At 50.6% G+C, this 17,805-nt stretch overlaps 1 long non-coding RNA gene across 2 annotated transcripts; it reads left to right on the top strand.

Annotated features, from left to right (window-relative positions):
- Nucleotides 1-1,229: 1,229 nt before the first annotated feature.
- On the top strand, nt 1,230-11,187 carry LOC125749615 (uncharacterized). Of its 2 annotated transcripts, XR_007399967.1 has the most exons (3): nt 1,230-1,408; nt 9,159-9,238; nt 9,492-11,187. It is a non-coding gene; the product is annotated as an uncharacterized LOC125749615 (long non-coding RNA). The 2 variants fall into 2 exon arrangements; XR_007399966.1 differs by lacking the exon at nt 1,230-1,408 and having other exon boundaries at nt 8,901-9,238.
- The last annotated feature ends 6,618 nt before the right edge of the window (nt 11,188-17,805 follow it).

Genomic DNA, 17,805 nt, shown 5'->3' with positions numbered 1-17,805 from the left:
CGGTCTCCTTCGTTTTCCCTGCTCCTATTCAGTTAAATAGACCTCTTTTAAGTTCGCCCAAATGTCTGCCTCCGAGTCCGTTGTCTCGTATCTAGTGACATTAGGCAGCTACGTTGCTGCCTCAAACTGGAGGACAATGATGGTAAACATCTAATTTGTTCTGCGATAACCATGGTAACAAACATACAGTCATTTTCTGGTGCTGGGGGATCTCAGAATAGCTAGTGGGGAGGTGCGGTAATTTACAGATATATCATTTGCCATGCCAAGTGTGACAGGGTGACCCTATTGCCACCTGCAATGGTGTTATTATTATTGTGCCTTGCATCCTATCCTGGGTGTCCCCTGCCTTCTGTCCTGTGGTTAGGGGACCGGCTTGAGATTTTTGAACACAAGAAAGCAAATCACATTGGACCCCCAACCCAGACTAATACAGTTTTGGAATCCCTGTCACTCAGAATTGTTCTAACCCCCCCCCCCCTCCCCCCCTCCCTGCCCAAGGCACCTCCAGACCTGCATAACCCTCACCAGGATAAGCTGTTAGAAAACGTATTATTATTATTATTATCTGATTTTTCGCTATTGGATTGAGCAGAATTAAGTCCTGGGTGGATATCCACACAAGATGTCTAACCGTCTGGATAAAAAGACAGGCTGGTATGACTAATATTTCCCAGGAGAATTTGCTATTACTTAATCCTATCGAATGTAGCCAATTGCGGCTAGATTATTTTTTTTACTACTGCTAAAACGTCATTGTCTGTTCAAAAAGAAATCTTTGAGTTGGAAAAAAGACCTCAAAGTTTGTTTTCAATTGCATAAATATATCATTGAAAACCACAAACTTTTTTTTTTTTACATTTTTGCATTTATGAATTAAAATCCTTCATTTATTTAAAGAAGGAGTATACTGAATCTTTTTAAATAATCTTGACAAACAAACATTTTAATCTCTCACGTATAAATTTATGTTGGGATTACATTATTTAATATGTTGCGTGCTTAAAAATCAGATAACCAAAGCAAACAAATAAATACATAAATGCATAAATAAATCGAAATGAAGAATTCAAACACAGATCGTTTTACTTATGTATGTCACGTTTTCAATTTTATTGCAGGCGCTCTCGTCATTTTCGGGTACTGCTGTCCTCAGTGGTCGCGCGCCGCTCTCGGGGGGCGTGGCGCGCGCCGCTCTCAAGGGGTGTGGCGCGCGCGCGGCCCGCCAATTTACCGCTTCTCCGGCCGCCCTGCCTTTGGGGGCGACATTTTCGGGTCACTCTCTATTCACACTCTCTGCTGTGCGCTAATTCTCCGGCAAGAAGTCACGTTATTCGCTATCAGGAATCAGCGCTAATTCGTCGCCGAGGTGATAGCGCCACTTCGCCGTGCAGAACCATCACCACAGGTACCCCACCGTAAGCTGCCTCTAAGCTGTGCTAAATGAAACCAGACTTTACAGGCGGACTTAAAGGCTGATTTTTGCCACAGCCTCAGTGCCTGTATATAGCGGATAACATGTCTATTTCAACTACTATACAGTTATAATGTGTGTTTATGTGGTATTTAGCGTGGTGGTCATTAGCCTTGGTAAGGTTACAGGTAGTAGTTAGCTGTTGCTCCCGTAAGTGAGGATTTGTGAGCTCATTTACGTTTATTCATTTACTGTTTGGTTCAGTGAGACGCCCAGCTGAATATGAAATCTTTGGAGGCTTCATAGCTAAGTAGTAAGCTTATTGGGACATGTTGCCTTTGGACCACTGCCCCTTCACACCCTCAACCACCCCACCCCCAGACCCACCCAAGAGACAAGCCCCGCAGAAGCACAGGTGAGGGTGTCGGGAAGGCGCAGGCACCTTGCGTCACGCACCCCTGTCATGCCTGTTGGACTGCTGCTTGTCGACCTGTCCTGTAGGATAGCATGTGAGGTGTCTCACACATTCACACTCACACACACACACACACACACACACACGCACACACACACTCGCACACACACTCTGGCTCGCACAGTTGACAGATTTTAAATCTCTCTGTCGACACCTGTGCCATTTAGATGGAGTGCCTCATTTTTGCTTTGTCGGGCCCTGCTTATGAGGCGTGTGGCCATCCTCTGTATCCACTTCCCCACTCTGCTTCTCTGGATCGACTCTAGAAAAGATGCACTCACTCCCCCCACGTTGTCTCTCTTTCACTAATCTGCTCTGGGGGAGTGGGGTGGTGGTGGTGGTGGTGGTGGTCGGGGGGGGGGGGGGGGGGGAGCAGACTAGACGGATGGTCTTGCATTCTCCTCAGCGACCGAAAGCTGTATTTTCACTTACTTTAGCTCGAGGGCTTGCAAATCAAACTTTTTAAATTATTCAAATCCCAACCTATTTAGCTTTATCATACCTTCCCCTGTGTCGTTGGGGGGCATTTGCCCTAGATCCTCACTGATCAGGGATCAGGGGACGCTGCTATCACATTAAATATTTTACCATGATCTGCATTTGGTTCAGCCTGATGTATCAAGAAAAAATCAAAAACATGGGGGGGGATTAATGAAGGTTCTATATTTTATGGGGTAAAATATTAAGGCTTTAAAGGCATAACTATACGGGTTTCACTGTTTTACAAGCTTTTTCTGAACGATTCTTTTTTCACGACCTCTGCTGTGTGTATTACATTATTTATGTCTTTAGTAGACACCGCGACGTGAGAAACAGCAGTTATGTCTCACGCAGGCTGCTCCTTGCTTCCAGAGCCGTGTTTTATATTCTGTGCCAGCGTAACTGAGATGAAGGGCCAGCCGTCGGGCCATAACCCACTGACCCCCCAGCTACCTGGCTCAGCCCAGCGCTCTGGCCTGACGTGGCAGCGTCCCGATGGGGTCGTGGGGGGAGGTGCTTCACGGGGCGTCCGACAGGCTCCCCTCCAGGCCCCCATGCTCCCCAGGCTCGGGACTTGCTGCCGGGTCTCTCTGGCACCAGCTAGCGCCGTGGCCTTGGTGATTGAGCCCAGGGGGAGAGCTCCTTCTCGGTCCTGATGGCGCGAGCTAATATCAGATTACTGATGTAAATTGGCCAAGCCGCAGCCTCTCATTAGCGCTAATAAGATAGCGAGGAGTCGTGCTCTGGCTCCCCGTCCTCTGCCAGGCTGTGCGTGTGGGGGGGTGGGGGGGTTAGTTAGTCACCGCCCCTGCCGCCCACTCAGATAAAACAGGCAAACAATCTCCACTGTGGAAACACAAGCAGGAGTACTGCAGAAACATATGCTGTCGTCTTATCATACAAATCTTCTTGCCTATCATTGTGGACACTTTGCCTTGATTCTTACAATACCATATATGCCTTCTAATTCAATTCCAATTAAAAACTGAAAAACACTTGCAACCTAATAGCAAACAAAAATGTTTATTTAAAGCAACAGGCATTGTACCTTGTTGGGATGTCTTCAGAAGGTGTGTTTTTCTGGTTTAGTATCACTGTGGGTGAGGTTTTGCTCAAAAATATCCCCACAAATTTAGAACTCATGCATGCACATACACGGTAAATGGAAGCTGTTCTTGTAGGAAGGTATCGCTGACACTCATTTTACTGTAATTAACATCCCCTAACCAGTAAAAGCTAATAATAACCTGGCATTTTTTGGCATGTTTTATTTTTAAAAAAGCAGATGAAGTTGTCGGCCATCTGTCAATGTATATGTACATTATACTATGTACTGTGTGTATGCTGTGGTGTGGATATGTATCAGTGAACATGTACTCCATTGCATCCCTAAATGAAGGTGTGTGTTGTTGGGCAGAGTACGACATGTGCCTGTCTTGTAGTGCGTATAACTGTGTATTGCTATATTACACTGGATGTGCATTATGCATTATGTGAATTTATTCTGCTTGCTGATCTGTCCCTCCAGTTGTGTCCCAGTGAGATGGAGCCCCCCGGTGGTCACGGCCCCCAGGTGGTTAGGACCCCCAGGCCGCTGCCCCCCTCCCCCCGAAGCCACACTGTCCCATCCGACATACTTCTGCTACACTCCTCCCCGACTCCCTCTCCCAGTTTCCCCCCCCAAATCAACTGCAGGGCTGTCTGGAGGGTTTTATTTCATGTTTAATGATCTATAAAGGGACTGTTACTTTTTAAATAAACCATAAATCTGGGCTGTAAAAAAAAGGAGTGCAACACTGGGCTAAGGCCAAGTGCCAAAAATCCCTGAAACATCATGCGTGTGTGTGAGTGTGTGTGTGTGTGTGTGCGCGCACGCATGTCCATCCATGTGTGTATACATGTATGTGTGTGTGTCCATGTATGTCTGTCCTCCTGCATTGCCCACATAACTCCAAGCTGGACGTGAATCTTGCACTTTTTCCATATGATCTGACACGTCAGTTTGTGGTGTGATTCCCGCGTGTCTGAAACACTTGGGTGTAACATGCAGGCGAGCGGGTGGGGCCAATCCCCAAGGCTCAGTCTCTGCTGTAAATACTAGCCCACAGCCTGAAGGTGGCGCACAGCCAGCTCCTTGCATATAGGTGTGTAAAAACACGCGTCCTCTGGGTGTTCCCACGTTCTTTTTTTTTTTTAATGCTGGAACCTTTATCACTTTCCATTTACATTCATACTGCTGCCATCATTCAGCTAGAATTTTATGGGATATTATGACGGGCAATATATGCCTATTTTCATGCTGATATGTGAAAGCTGCATTCTGTTTTTTGGGTTAATCTAAATCATACTGATGCGCAGTAAATGTTTAGTTCGGCCTCTTATTATGTTGAGAAAGCGTGATATGTTGGAAGAAAATGCTACATTGGCTGTGGTCGTGTTGTAACGTCTCTATGGTTCCAGTCCCATAGGTTTTGTATGACCTCTTCAACAGCCATAGATCTTGTCATTCTAGGACCGGAGCCATCGTTTCCTCTGAATAATCAGCCACAAAACACCCCCCACCACCGTTACTGTGGAGTCACTTGGTCAATTAAGCTAAGCAATAAATCCAATTATGTAATTATGAATTGGCATTTACCAGTGACTTGAGGAACTGAGGGGTGAACCAATGTTCTTACGTTGATTTCCCAGGATGCTTTGGGGTGAAATAACTGTTTGCTTCCCTCTGAGAAAGGGAAGGCACCTCAGTGCTCTTATCGATGAATGTGTTCACGCTCTGCTCCTGTCAGCGCATATTCATGTTTAATGCACATTTTCTGAAATGCTTGTTTACCCAAAACAATTGTTGCGCTTGACAAAAACGGGTGAAGAGAAAAATGCGGGGAAATAAACTCCACATCAACGTTCTTTTAATTGTAACAGAATTGTTTTGACATGAGTCCCGTTCGTCTATCAGGGGACGGCTGCTTCACTCCGAGCCAATTGAACAGCTAATCTGCATGGTGCATTCCTCCTGCCTGTTCATTTACATGAAAATGGGCGGGACAGGGTGCAGCCAGAGATAAAAACAAACGGTAACACCTATTTCCATTATGTGCTGTGTGAGTGACATGCAGAGGAGGGATTTTCACAGAGGAGAGCATTGAGCCACCATCCTCTCACACACACACACACACGCACAAACACCTACGGGTACATCAGGTGTTATCCCATGGTGCTTTGCAACAGAGGGTCAACAAACGACGGTATTGATCCAGGCGGTTCTCTCGGCCAAGCCTGCTGCACCACATTTCCTTTGCATTTATTTGCTTAGGGTTTACAGATTTTACCTGTTTATTCATCTGGATGTTGTACTGTAAGGATTCACGGTAAGTGTGTCGTTCAGGCGCATAACAGCAGTGCCCCAAGTGGGACTACCCAAGGTAGGAATAGGATCCCTTGGTGACCCATTGACAACAGAAAAGGCAGTGCAGCTGCTTCTGGTTGTGTGCATGTGCTTATGGGAACGTAGAGCTGGGGAGAAATTCTGAGAGGACTGCCCCCAGAATGATCCTTGTAAGGGCATCCCCATGAAGCAGAATCCTTTTCCATCTTAATCTGCCTTTTTTCCCTCAAATAATCAGCCTTTTATTTCAAAAAGGAAAGGTTACACTTTTTGATTCTTTTTGTACTTTTTTCGTTTTGTTGGAATTTAGTTATCAGCTAGTTGGCACAGAGAACACAAGGCTGCGTGTCTGTGTGTGTATGTGTAGGTAGGTAGGTAGCTTTGCAGCCATTTGAAATTTGGTTTCGTGTGTGAGGCTGCACTGTGTATCCATGTATGCCAGTGAAGCTTGTTCCTGCCAGCTCCCTGGCATGTGTCTCCTCCTCTGAGTGAGTAACACCAGTCCACCTGTGTGAACCTTACATGCACTCTGTCTGAGACTGTGTGTGTTCTCTCGTTACGTGACTGTGTGTATTGGTGGCTGGGTCTTGGTTCTGTGTAATACATGTGCGTGTGTAAGGTTTTTCTTTGTTTTCAAATTTAAGGAAATTTCCTCCTAGCCGAGAAGCAGATGTAATGGGGATGTCCAATTTTTTTATAATAAAGCTTTTTGTTTATTAATTTAATTTTTTTTCTGGAATGGGTTTAGGAATCACTCATTGCATTAAAATGAGTTGCAGCAAAGACAGAAATGTGACCATCACTGTGTGTGTGAGAAAGGGTGTCCTTCTGTCTGCATGTTTCTTTGTCTCTCTTTCTGGGATGGGACAGAGAAAAGCCCCAACCCATTAAAGTACACACAGTACTGTCTGCACTGACGCAACATTCCACATGCCCCCCCGATTTCCCCCATTCCGTATCCCCACGGGGCGCCAGGCGCGGGGCGGGTCCCTTTCAGCAAGTCCCGAAACCACAGCCGTCGCCCGTCGCCGTATCTGCGTGGCTTGGCCCATTTCCTCTGTCCTGGAGCCTGGGGCCTGTTGTGCTCTGGGATGAACTACGTTAATGTTTTTTTTTTCCGAGGGGGAGCAGACATACCGAACGAAAGCGCAGGGGAGTACCACGGTTAGCTTAAACCTTGCTGCTTTGTACCACACCTGTGAAGGTAAGGTTGTATTTTTTTCCCCCCCAGGTTTTTGCAGAGCCCCCAAATGTAGCGTAATTAAGTTGGTGTTCGTAGCAGCGGAGTAAAGATGTCATCATTCTGAGCGATGAGCTGCACCGTGAAACGGATGCATGAAAGAAGCGGGGGGGAGATAATTGGCCATTTTTAAGAAGCGTAATGTATACAGAAACCTGTGTTGCCGCGTCTGTGGCTTCAAACACATGCAGTCTTAGCACCGAGACCGAATCGCAGCGAGGCACGTTTAGGACTTCAAACGGCACGCAATCAAATCCGTACCACAGCGCTGGAATCCCCCCCCCCCCTCCAACCCCAGTCTAAAACTCTCTAAATATCGACGGAGTGGAAGAGAGTCTCTTAGACTGCTTGACATCTTCAAAAGGCCCACATGGATAGAGGGGGGCTGGGAGGGTGGTAGATGAAATGAGCCGCAGTTTCAAACGTGGAAGTTCTCCGGCAGTGAGGTGGGCTGGCGGAAACGTGCTGAGGTGTCTCTGAACCGCTGTTACATAGGACTGTAGAGTACCAGAGGATCCTCTGGCCCCTCAGGACAGTGGGTGGGAGGCTGTACGTTAGCTACTCTCTTCCTGGCATACGCTAATCACGCATGGTGGCTCCATAATGACAGGCCACAGGACAGATAGGCGCAATAAACACCTTGCAGGCTCCCCGGCTCTGCACCCGGTGCCCCTGCAGACTGCTGAGCTGCCCATGTGGCCTTCCTGGCACAGCCTGAGGACAGAGACTAGCGTCCTTGGGTAGTCCTAGCTGGGCTGGTTAGCAGACCCTGGTTGTGGGACTGTGCTGCTAATTTGAAAAACTGAAGTGACTCTGGCCTGGCAGAGCCCGACCAAGTTACCCCCCATGTACTTTGTTCCTCCTTCTCTCTCCGCCTTTTCTTTCATCTCTTGTCCATGTGCATCTGCCTCCTTTACCTATGATTTATCTATCCCTAGCCCCCTTTCTCTCTCTCTCTCGCTGCTGTTCCCTTCTTTTTGTCCTTGATTACACCATGCTGTTGCATCTCCCCCTCCACTCTTTAATGGCCGATTTGCATGCAAACAGCGGCGTCTGCAAAGATGAGAGAGGGTAGGAGAGATTCAGAATGTGCACGGCAGATTGCGTTTGTTAAAGAGATGCTTGGTTGGTGACAATGTGGGGCGGGGGGGGTGGTGGCTGTGGGGCTGCATGATATCTTGTTGCAAAAGGTCTTGTCTTGGTGTGAGTCTGACTCGGCAAGACTCATCTCAGTCTGACTCTCCAGCTCTCTGCAGATGCCATGCTGAGGGCCATCTCCAAATGGGGCTGCAGAATCCCAAACTGTCCTGAGCCTCAGCGAATGACGACAAGGGTGCATCACAGAGATAAGTCCCCTATTTTGGGAAAATACAAAAGGGGGGGATGTCGTCTGGCTCCCACGGGAATTATAGTTCTGCTGGGAAGGCGGCAGCAGTCATGGAAGCCCCCCCGTCAGGGTGGCACGTCGGCAGGGCCGCGGCTGCTGGTCTGGCCGCAAGAATCCTGTGAGGCGCGGCGCCCGTGAGCTCATGGCTGGCTCAGCTGTCCCTGCGTTGTGGGACAGCCGCCGCAGGCCAGACCACAGGGCTGGTGACCATCACAGGCCTGCCTCTCTTTCTCAGACACACACACACAGTCATGCTGACACATAGTCACTTCCATTCACACAAACACAGACGCGCCCTCACACACTCGCTCGCACATATAGTACAGAATCTCTGGCATACACACATACCCATGTTCCCAGCCCAAATGATGACCTGCCTGTGGAGGTAAGCACTGAGTCCAGGTCATGTGGGCCAGTAGCACAGCTGGGGGGCCCTGACAAGACTGGCCAGACAACAGACATACGGGAGCTGCAGCTCTAGAGTGAGGGAGGGGGGGCTGCTGTGATCTGTAGCCTAAGTGGGGCATTGGGGGGCATGCTGCCGTTTATACACTGCAGTGTGTGTCTGCATGTCTGTGTGTGCATGTGCTTTCACATGTGGCAACGGTCCGACTTGGGGGGGGGGGGGGGGTTATCTGGAGAGTGAGAGAGAGTTTACTGTGTCACCTCCCCAAATAAATAGGAATTTTTGATTACAGTAACATGCCCATGAATTATGCAGAACGATTGATGATGCTCTGCAGATGAAAGGTAACCCTTTGTAACCTTTTCCCCCAGTGCAGGGAAACAAGCTGTTAACGAGACATGTGGCGGGGGGGGCCTCCAACCACGCGCGGTATGGACGGCGACGGCGCAGGGTACGGCCTGTTTCTTTCCCCAACCACCTTCTACAAAATTCCAGTTGTAAAATGCAGTGGTTATAATGCCGCATTGCCTTAACTTTGCCCCAGAATTCTGGGCTGGAGAACAGCGAGGCCGGCCTCCCTTAAACACATAATGTAGCACAGTCCGCAGCTTGAATACCCTGCCATTGCTAAACTCATGATTCCCTAACATGTCTGTCGCTGATGTTAGCTGTTGCCGCTGCCTCCCTACCCCCCACCCACCCAGGTATTGCCGAGAGGATGGAACAGAGGCTGGCCATCAAGAGGGGCGGGTCCATTTACCCCCTCTGCTCCGGTACAATTCAACGCAAGCGTGCACGAGCATACCTTGCTCCGCAGTAACACACAGACACACGCACAACGTGCAAAGACATGTGCTGATGGACAGTCCCCCCCACCACCTTACGTAGATATACTCGCTCTCACGCATCCTCACGCAAGCATGTGAACTCACACACAGATCCCCCCCTCCCCACGCACGCACACACACACACACACACACACACAGACACCCAAGGCAATTTGGCAAGTGCCCAGCTCGGGAGACTGTACAAAGAGCCATTGTGCTTAGCGCTGTTAATCAGCTTGGTGTGCTTTCTTCTGGAATGTGTGAAGAAGGGGCCGTTTCGGAGCTGCCGTCTTAGCCCGTTCGTTCCCACAGTCTTAAAGACACAGCTGCCCCAAGCTGCAACACTGGCATGCAGACGCTGCAGGGATGAGGATGGGTGGGAGGGGTGGTGGGCACTCAGTGGGGATTACCATATTGTGTGGGTAATATGGCAGCCGAGCAGACTTTCCCCCCAGAGACCCCCGGCTGGTCACGCGAGAGGGTTTGCAGGCCGTACCGTGCAGCTCCCTCTCGTGCAAAGTGCCACTCCGTCAGAAGAACACTGGCCCCTATCGTGCGTAATTACAAGCAGTCTATGCTCACTTCCTCCTAAGGGCTGAATATCTGACGAGGGTTGAGGAGCAACGGTAACTACTGCCACTATTGTGGGGGGGTGGTCACTCAGGAAATGACGTCAACGGGAGAGGGATGTCAGCAAGGGAAGGATGCTGACAGGTTTTAGGGCCAAATGCCTAAGACACTCCACTGGAGAAATCTCTAGTGGGATCGTGAGTTTTTGGTTCTTACGGCACATGGAGGGCATGTGGAGTAGAAGGAGGCTGGTGGGAGACAGATGGGGGAGTGGCGAGCAAGGTCAGGGAGGGGACATGCCGGCACAGCGTGGCGCTCAGACGGTGGCCTGCGGTTTTAACGACTCGCTTCATCAACTCGAAAGGACGCCACCCAGTAATCCACAGGCAGAGCTCACGGGTTACACTGTGCGATTACGGTCAAAGACATGGTGCCTTGCTCCGTCTGGTTGGTCCGCATAGGTCACGTTCCCCTCTCCTGACAGGGAAGCACCAGGATGCTAGAGCGGACCAGCTCCTCACAGGTGCTCGACAACATCTCCGAGTGTAGAGGTGAGAGGCGAGAAAATGGCCCCCGCACACACTCAGACACTTCTGAAGCTGATTGGTTGGGTAGACAGGATATGAGGTTGCCATTCAAGTACAGCCAGCACTGCAATCCCACCATGCACCTGCCCCTCACAGATATCTCCCTTTAAATATCCTTTGATTCAGACTCTTATTCTGTGAGCAGACCAAAAACTCCTCTATTTCACAACAGTTGTTGCTTTTACATCTGGACATAATTCTCACCATGATGAGGGGTCAGGACCTGAAAATGGGGCTGAGACACGACCAGGGCACGCATATCAAGACACCATTTTCTGGATGGGGAACGCGCCCTGACTTTCTTCAAAGCCTTTTATTTCAGAATTTGCAAAGAAGAAAAAAAAAGTTCATTCTCTGCGTGCTCTTTTAAATGGTTTGTTTGAAGTGGCTTCATTTAAAAAAGGATTTATTCCAGATTTCATTTCAGATTTCAGATGACTTATTTCACTTAAGATAGCTTGTTTTTAGTCTGGTGTCTTTGCATGTTTTTTTGAAGTGTGTAATTTTACATCTTTTTGAAGTATTGATCTTTTTTCAAGTTTTGTTGATGCACATTTGAATTTAGAAACACCACAGCCCCTGTTGACTGCCTTCAGTGCACTTTGCTGCATGAATCCATATCACTTCCTGCAATCTGAAGGTGGCCTCGTTTGGAATTCTGCCTCTAGGTCTCCCTGACTGTCCTGCGAATGCAGGCGCTTCTCTCGCTGTGCTGTGACAAGCCCCTAACCTCCAGGCAGACAGCCCCCAGCCTCCTCTCAGCCCTCCAGTGTGTAGCAGTATCTGTCGGGGAGCTTGTGGCATGTCCAGCGCCGGTGCTGATTAAGGGGAGTCTCCATCAGCTCAGTCCAAGGTGGGCAACTTGTGGGCCCACCCCTGCTGCCAGGGATGTGGGTTCCCTCTGGACCATCACGGTACACCAACGATCCAATTTCCTTAATCGGCGCCAGCTAAAGGGGGGCTGAAAATCGAAGGTGTCTCTCGCTTTGTGCTATTTTTTTAGTTTTTGCTCTGTCCAGCCACCAGGGTTATTAGCATGACACCACAACGCTATACACATATACACAACCCTGCATGCGCAAGTTTTCATGCGCTGACTGTATCCCAAGCAGGAATTCTGGGACATCACATTTCCCAGAGGACCGGCCCTTTGCAGTAAACGGACCTGATGCCCTAGGGGGGCTCAGCAGGGGGGGGAGGGGGGCAGGCTGCCGGGGATCTGCCAGATGGTGGGACTAGCAGGGCGCCGCAGGGGAGCCGTGAGGGCCGGGCGTAGCCGTGCACAGCGCGCTGCCCGCTGCGGCGAGGCACGAAGCCGGCGTGTGGAGTCGGACTGGAGGGGGAATGAGGGTGGGTGTACTTCACATGATGACAGCCCTGCCCCCCCCCCCCCCAACATGAAGTGCAGCCTTCAGATGTTTGAGTGAGGCGATGACAGTGTATGTGTGTGTGTCTGAACGGGCCTGTATGATGATGTGTGTTGGTATGCCTGATTTTGTGCCAGTGTGTGTGCATATTTTTATGGATGTGAGTATGTATGCATGTGCTTTGGGGAATGAGGTTAGGAATCATTAATTGCATTTAAATTGCAGTATTAAATATAGGAATGCAGGCGCGTGTGTGTGCTGCATGCACGCACACGTCCTCTTCCTGCCTCACCGTCACTCATGGGGACTGGCATGGAGACGGGCTGCCAGCCAACGTCTAGACCTGGGGGCACAGTTGGCACGCAGCTGGGCCCCAGTGCTGGATCCCAGGGGATCGTCTGCGCAAGCTCGCTGCCAAGCATGAGACCGCTGGGCTTTGGGTGGTGAGTGGGGGGAGGGGTCTGCCGACAAAGCTTAAAAAACAACCCCACCATTAGAGTGCAGTCATTCCCGGTGGAGCCCGGTGGGGGTGACAGAGTGATACTTACCGGCGCTTGTTTTCTCTGATAAGGACGGACTCAGTGGCCATTCATACTGCTCTCCCCGCCCCCCTGCGTGAGGCACCAGCGAATGCCGGTGTGCGCGGGCATGGTGCTCGCCAAGCTGCACGCCTGGTGGGTGCCGGGCAGTGGCTGCGCTGGGGGCAGACGGCCGGTATGGTTGGCGGCAAGCGGGGGGAAGGGTGGCTGATAAACTCCCCCCCCCCCCCCCTCATTATCCCAGCACATGGCTCAGTGGGCACACTTTTACAGGCCTGGGATCATTTTATGCCTCAGCTTTTATCAAACCGCAGGGTCATTTGGGCTTTTTATTGTTCTTCTTTTCACTGTTGTTTTAGGGCTTTTAAAAAAGAATGGTGACACCCCAGCTAAGCAGAGAGGCAGTGTACGGGCTCTCAGCGGATGGGAGGCTGAGGGGCTTGCAGACTCCCCAAAACAGCGCCCGCCGGTGCCCCATGTGAGCCCAGTGCCGAGTCACCGGTGTCTAACTGCACAGGCCATGGTGCATTGCGGGAAAAAGTGTGGGACCCCTGGTGCAATGTGGGAGAGGGCACAGCCTCCAGAGCTCTCTGTAGCAGCTTAAAAAGTATGTGATTGATATTTTAACTACTGATCTATACAACATAAACGACAGCTGGATTGGTCACAAGAGCAGATCCATAATCATGGAAATATCTGCAGAAATGGAAGGGAAATTTCCTACTTCAGCCAGGTTGCGTAGCCTGGACTGCACCCTCCCGGTGTGCACATGTGATCGTGGGTGCCTGCCGCGCGTATGGGGGCAGAACCCCAGGTACGGCGTGGCTGCCACACTCACAAAGTAACATCTCTGTCATTCCCTGGCAGCGGAACAGCAGGAAAATATCCCCCTCGAAAAGAAAAGTGCAACAACAGCCGACACCGAAGAAATTAAAATAAACCCGTGGCATGTGCCAGATTCTTAATGGGGACACGTGTAAGCCATTAAAACGACACTGTGGGTTCCTCTCTCAAACAGCAAAAGGGAGAAAGTGATAGAGAGAGAGGGAGAGAGAGACAGACAGACCTCATTTAAAACATTTACTATTCTCAGCATTGAGAGCGAAACCTCAAAGTTTCAGCAGAGACGGAGCTCCGCCTGGCTTCGCTTTGGGGGACAAAATCAGGCCCTCGTAGGGGCCCCCATCCACCCGGGTACCGCGGCCTCTCTCCCCGGGCCTCCATTGAAGTGCCGCGACTCTCTTTGAGAGGGATCCCACACCCCCTCACCCCTACCCCCAGCCGACTGGGCGGAGAGCCAGCCTCCCACTTGCTCAGAACGCTGTCTGTGCGTGGTGGGAATCGAGAAACGTGCTGGAGCCTGCCCCCCTCCCCCCATCTCTCTTTCCTGTGCAGCATCCTCTCCTCTCGGTGAACTTCTGAAGTTTTCTGCACAGGTGGGCGTTTGGGGGGCGAGTGAGGTAAGACCACAGGAGGTCGTACCGGACGAGCTCTCACACAGGCAGCCAGGCCTCTCTGCCTCTTCCTCCTCTTCCTCACACATACGCACAACGGGTCTGCAAATAAGGGTGAGACTCATTTTCTCGTTCTCACCTCTACTCAGCACCTGAGCACTGTGACTTCCGTAGGAACATGCCCTCCTGTCCAAAACAGCCTGAGCTCGCCTGGCCTGATAAAGGTCACCCTAACTGGCACCAGGGAATTCCGCCACTTGGGGAAATCCCCGTCCTCCGCAGATATCAGTAGATGGCATTCCATCATCATTCACAACACAGGGACCCCGCTGTAGGGTTTGCTATTCTGCACTGCATCTTTGCGAACCAGCTCTGCAGGGGATGGGTGCTTTTCTGTCCCATAAGGCCCCTATGAAGGGGGGGAAAGATGTTACAAATATGGGGAGGTTTAGCATTGCAGCCTTGGCTTTTCCGTGTGCCGTCACCAATCAACCAGCCAATCATTCTCTTGATTAATAAACGAAATATATATACTTTACCTTATGCTGCCTCTCTGTACCTGCTCTATCTAATATATATATATCTACTGGAGATGATTAGACTGTTTATTCTGATCTCAGTGTTTTGAGTGTGTGATTGTTTTCCATTGTTCTGCCTTTACATTGTTGTTCTCCCCTTTCATTTTCCCACTCTGGAATGTCTCATGCCAATGAAGCAATTTGAACTTGAACTTCAGAGAGAGAGAAAGAGAGGAAGACAAAGAGATACTGAGCGAGGGAGACGGGCTGGGGGGTGGACACAGAGTGTATTGCACAATGTCATGAGAGTGGGGTAATTGCTCAGGCAGTGGATTCTTTGGGGGGGGGGTGAGGTGGTGTCGCGAGCCTCGTCAGACATGTCGGAGCCGGATGGCGAGCTGAGATTATAGTGGCAGGGACCGCAGTGAGACTCCGTTGAGCAACCCGCCGGCCCCGCTCGTAAATCCTGCCGCGGCACTGCGCCGATCGCCTCCGGCCCGCCAGGCGGAGCCACGACGCCACCCACCCCCCACCCCCACCAGGATGCCTCGCAGCCTAGGGCCCAGAGGGGACTGTGGACTTGGGCTCCACCCGACACTGCTCAGGCACAACAAACTTGATGGGGGGGGGGGGTGCTCCTCATTCAGCTCTGCCTTGCATGTGCTCCTGTTGCACCTGTGCGCAGTTACTTCCTGCGGCTGCTGGTTCCACCCCCTTCCTTTGCACTCTCCCCCTGCAGACAAAGATCACAGGTTGTCCCCCTAGAACTCATTATGCTGTACAATGCTATGTGTCTCCCCCCACATACTCATCCCCACTAAAACTGACACAGAGCCAAAGCACTTCGAGGTTGCCGTTTTTTTTTTTTTTTTTTTTTTTTACATATCTTATGGATCTTCCTCACGTTAATAAATCATTTAAACCACTTCCTCCTTAAGGCTGCTGTCACTTGTGACGGAGCTGGGTGGGGGAGGGGTGTCTCTCTCAAGCTGTACACGACTTGGCTGCACGCTGTGGCACGCCTCACGCCGAGCCCGCAGGGACGCTAACGTTAAGAGTCCGTGTGAAAGAAGGCCAGCGGCTCCCCTCTGTGTGAGCGTTTGTACAACTCCGTCACGACTCGCCCTTCAACTCCCCCTCGAGAAAGCTGGAGTGCCGTGGAATCACGCACTGTTGGACCCTGCCCTCCCGGGGTAGGAAGACCACAAAAGCATGCAAAACCGATTTGCAGTCGGCTGTTGGACCACTGGCAGAAGCGGTCTCCCTCAGCCACCTGGTACTGCAGTTTTCAGCCATATCTGTATCCCTGCAGCAGCACTTCATGCATATTATAGGTTTGGGTGCCAGGCTTATGCCACTGGATGCCCCACAAGAAAAACATGCTATGATTTTCCTACAAGTCACTCCCCTGCGATCTGTTAACCCCCCCCCCCCCCCCCCCCGCACGCCTTTTCCCCGACCAACCAACCCCGACCTTGCCCGCGTCACCAAACGACGGCTGCGGGGCTACCAGACCCCTCATTAGCATGCAAGCTGACGCATGGTAAACAAGGTCAACAGGGACTGAAGGTCATCAAAGTGCACCAGAAAAGAAAAAGGGAGACAGCAAGTGGGGGGAGACAGACATGCAGAGAGCAGAAGGGAGACAGAGGAATAAAAGAGACAATAAAGGGGGAGAGAGACAGACAGAAAGGATAGAAATGGAAAGATGGAGAAAGACGGTGAGATAGAGCATAGGGGAGACAGAAAGGAGAAAAAGGGATATTAATATTCACATACTCCCAGCGCATCCTAAATATTTTATTACTTCCAGCTGTTTGATGTTAAGGAGGCTCACCAGAGACAACTCCCCCCACACCAAAAACCCTGCTCACAAACCTCCCTTCTGCAGCAGTGTCTCATATATTCATTTATTTATTTACTTATTTATGTGTTTATTTATTATTTCATCTGCATAACTTGCCTTTTTTCTGTATTCATTTGAGAGGGGGAGAGAGAGAAAGGGAGAGAGAGACAGAGAGAGAGTGACTGCCTCTCATCGTGAGAATAGTCATTAATTCATTAAAGGCATGCCCCCCCCCCCCCCCCCACTTGGTTTTCTCTCTTCCCTGCATTCTCTCAGCTTGGATGTTTTTATCCCTCCATTCTGTTCTCCCTCTTATCCACCACAGCCTACCCCCCCCCCCCCCCCCAAACACATACATATGCGCACAATTCATATCTGTTAATAAGAAGATTAATATTGATGGATGGATTCAAAGCAGCCTACTAACAGCAGAGATAGAGTGCAGGGACACTGATCTGAGGACAAGCGCGTCTCTGCCAGGACTGGCCATTCTGACCTGTCTGTCTGCTTCCTGGGCCTACTGAGTCCCTCAAACTTCTGTATGAGCCCTGCCTTAACCTGCAGGGGACTGCGCCTTCCCGTCTGGCTAACATTACCCACAGTATTACCACTGTGTCCAAGTAACATAGATGCCACGTTCGGTGCTCTGCCGTTTGGGCTCAAAAACCTCATTCTATGTCCGGCCGCCATCTTTAGCTTGATTCTGAGAGAACGCACACACACAAACACGCAAATAAGCAAATGCAGACAGTGCACACACACACACACACACACTGAAGCGCACAGACATCAGACTGTCCACTTTTTCCACAGACACACAATAAACTCAGCTTTGACAATAAGCATCAGAGTGTTTTTTTTTCCTTCCTCTCTTTACTCGTATGTGGGGGGGGGGGTGGAGGGTGTGGCCGGACTGTAAACAACAAGAACAGAAAATGGAGGGACTTGCAGTGAGGGAGTGCCCTCAGCCGCGGCCCCCTCGCTGATGGCAGAGGCGGCCGCTATTGTGAGCGTCTGCGTCAGCGGCCCCCGCCGCTACCCGTTACTGCCAACCCCCCCTTCGCACACAGACACATACACACAACCTTTTTATTTTTAAACAGACTTTGTAACCTGGGGGTGAAGAGAGAGAAGCTGAGTGACAAGGGATAAGCCCCTCCTACGGAATTTTCCGGAACCTGGACCTGTCCCGGGTGTGCTTATTTATTGGAAGCAGAGCTCCGCTGCCCCGCCGAGCCTGCCTGGGTCACTGTTAATGCCAGCAGGCTGAGCCACGCGCACACTGCAGGCCACCGTGTCACACATCCACC

The sequence above is a fragment of the Brienomyrus brachyistius genome, chromosome 9 (genome assembly GCF_023856365.1).
Source record: "Brienomyrus brachyistius isolate T26 chromosome 9, BBRACH_0.4, whole genome shotgun sequence".
Classification (NCBI taxonomy): Eukaryota; Metazoa; Chordata; class Actinopteri; order Osteoglossiformes; family Mormyridae; genus Brienomyrus; species Brienomyrus brachyistius.
The sequence above is the reverse complement of the archived record's forward strand: the minus strand, read 5'-3'. Positions and strand labels throughout refer to the sequence as shown.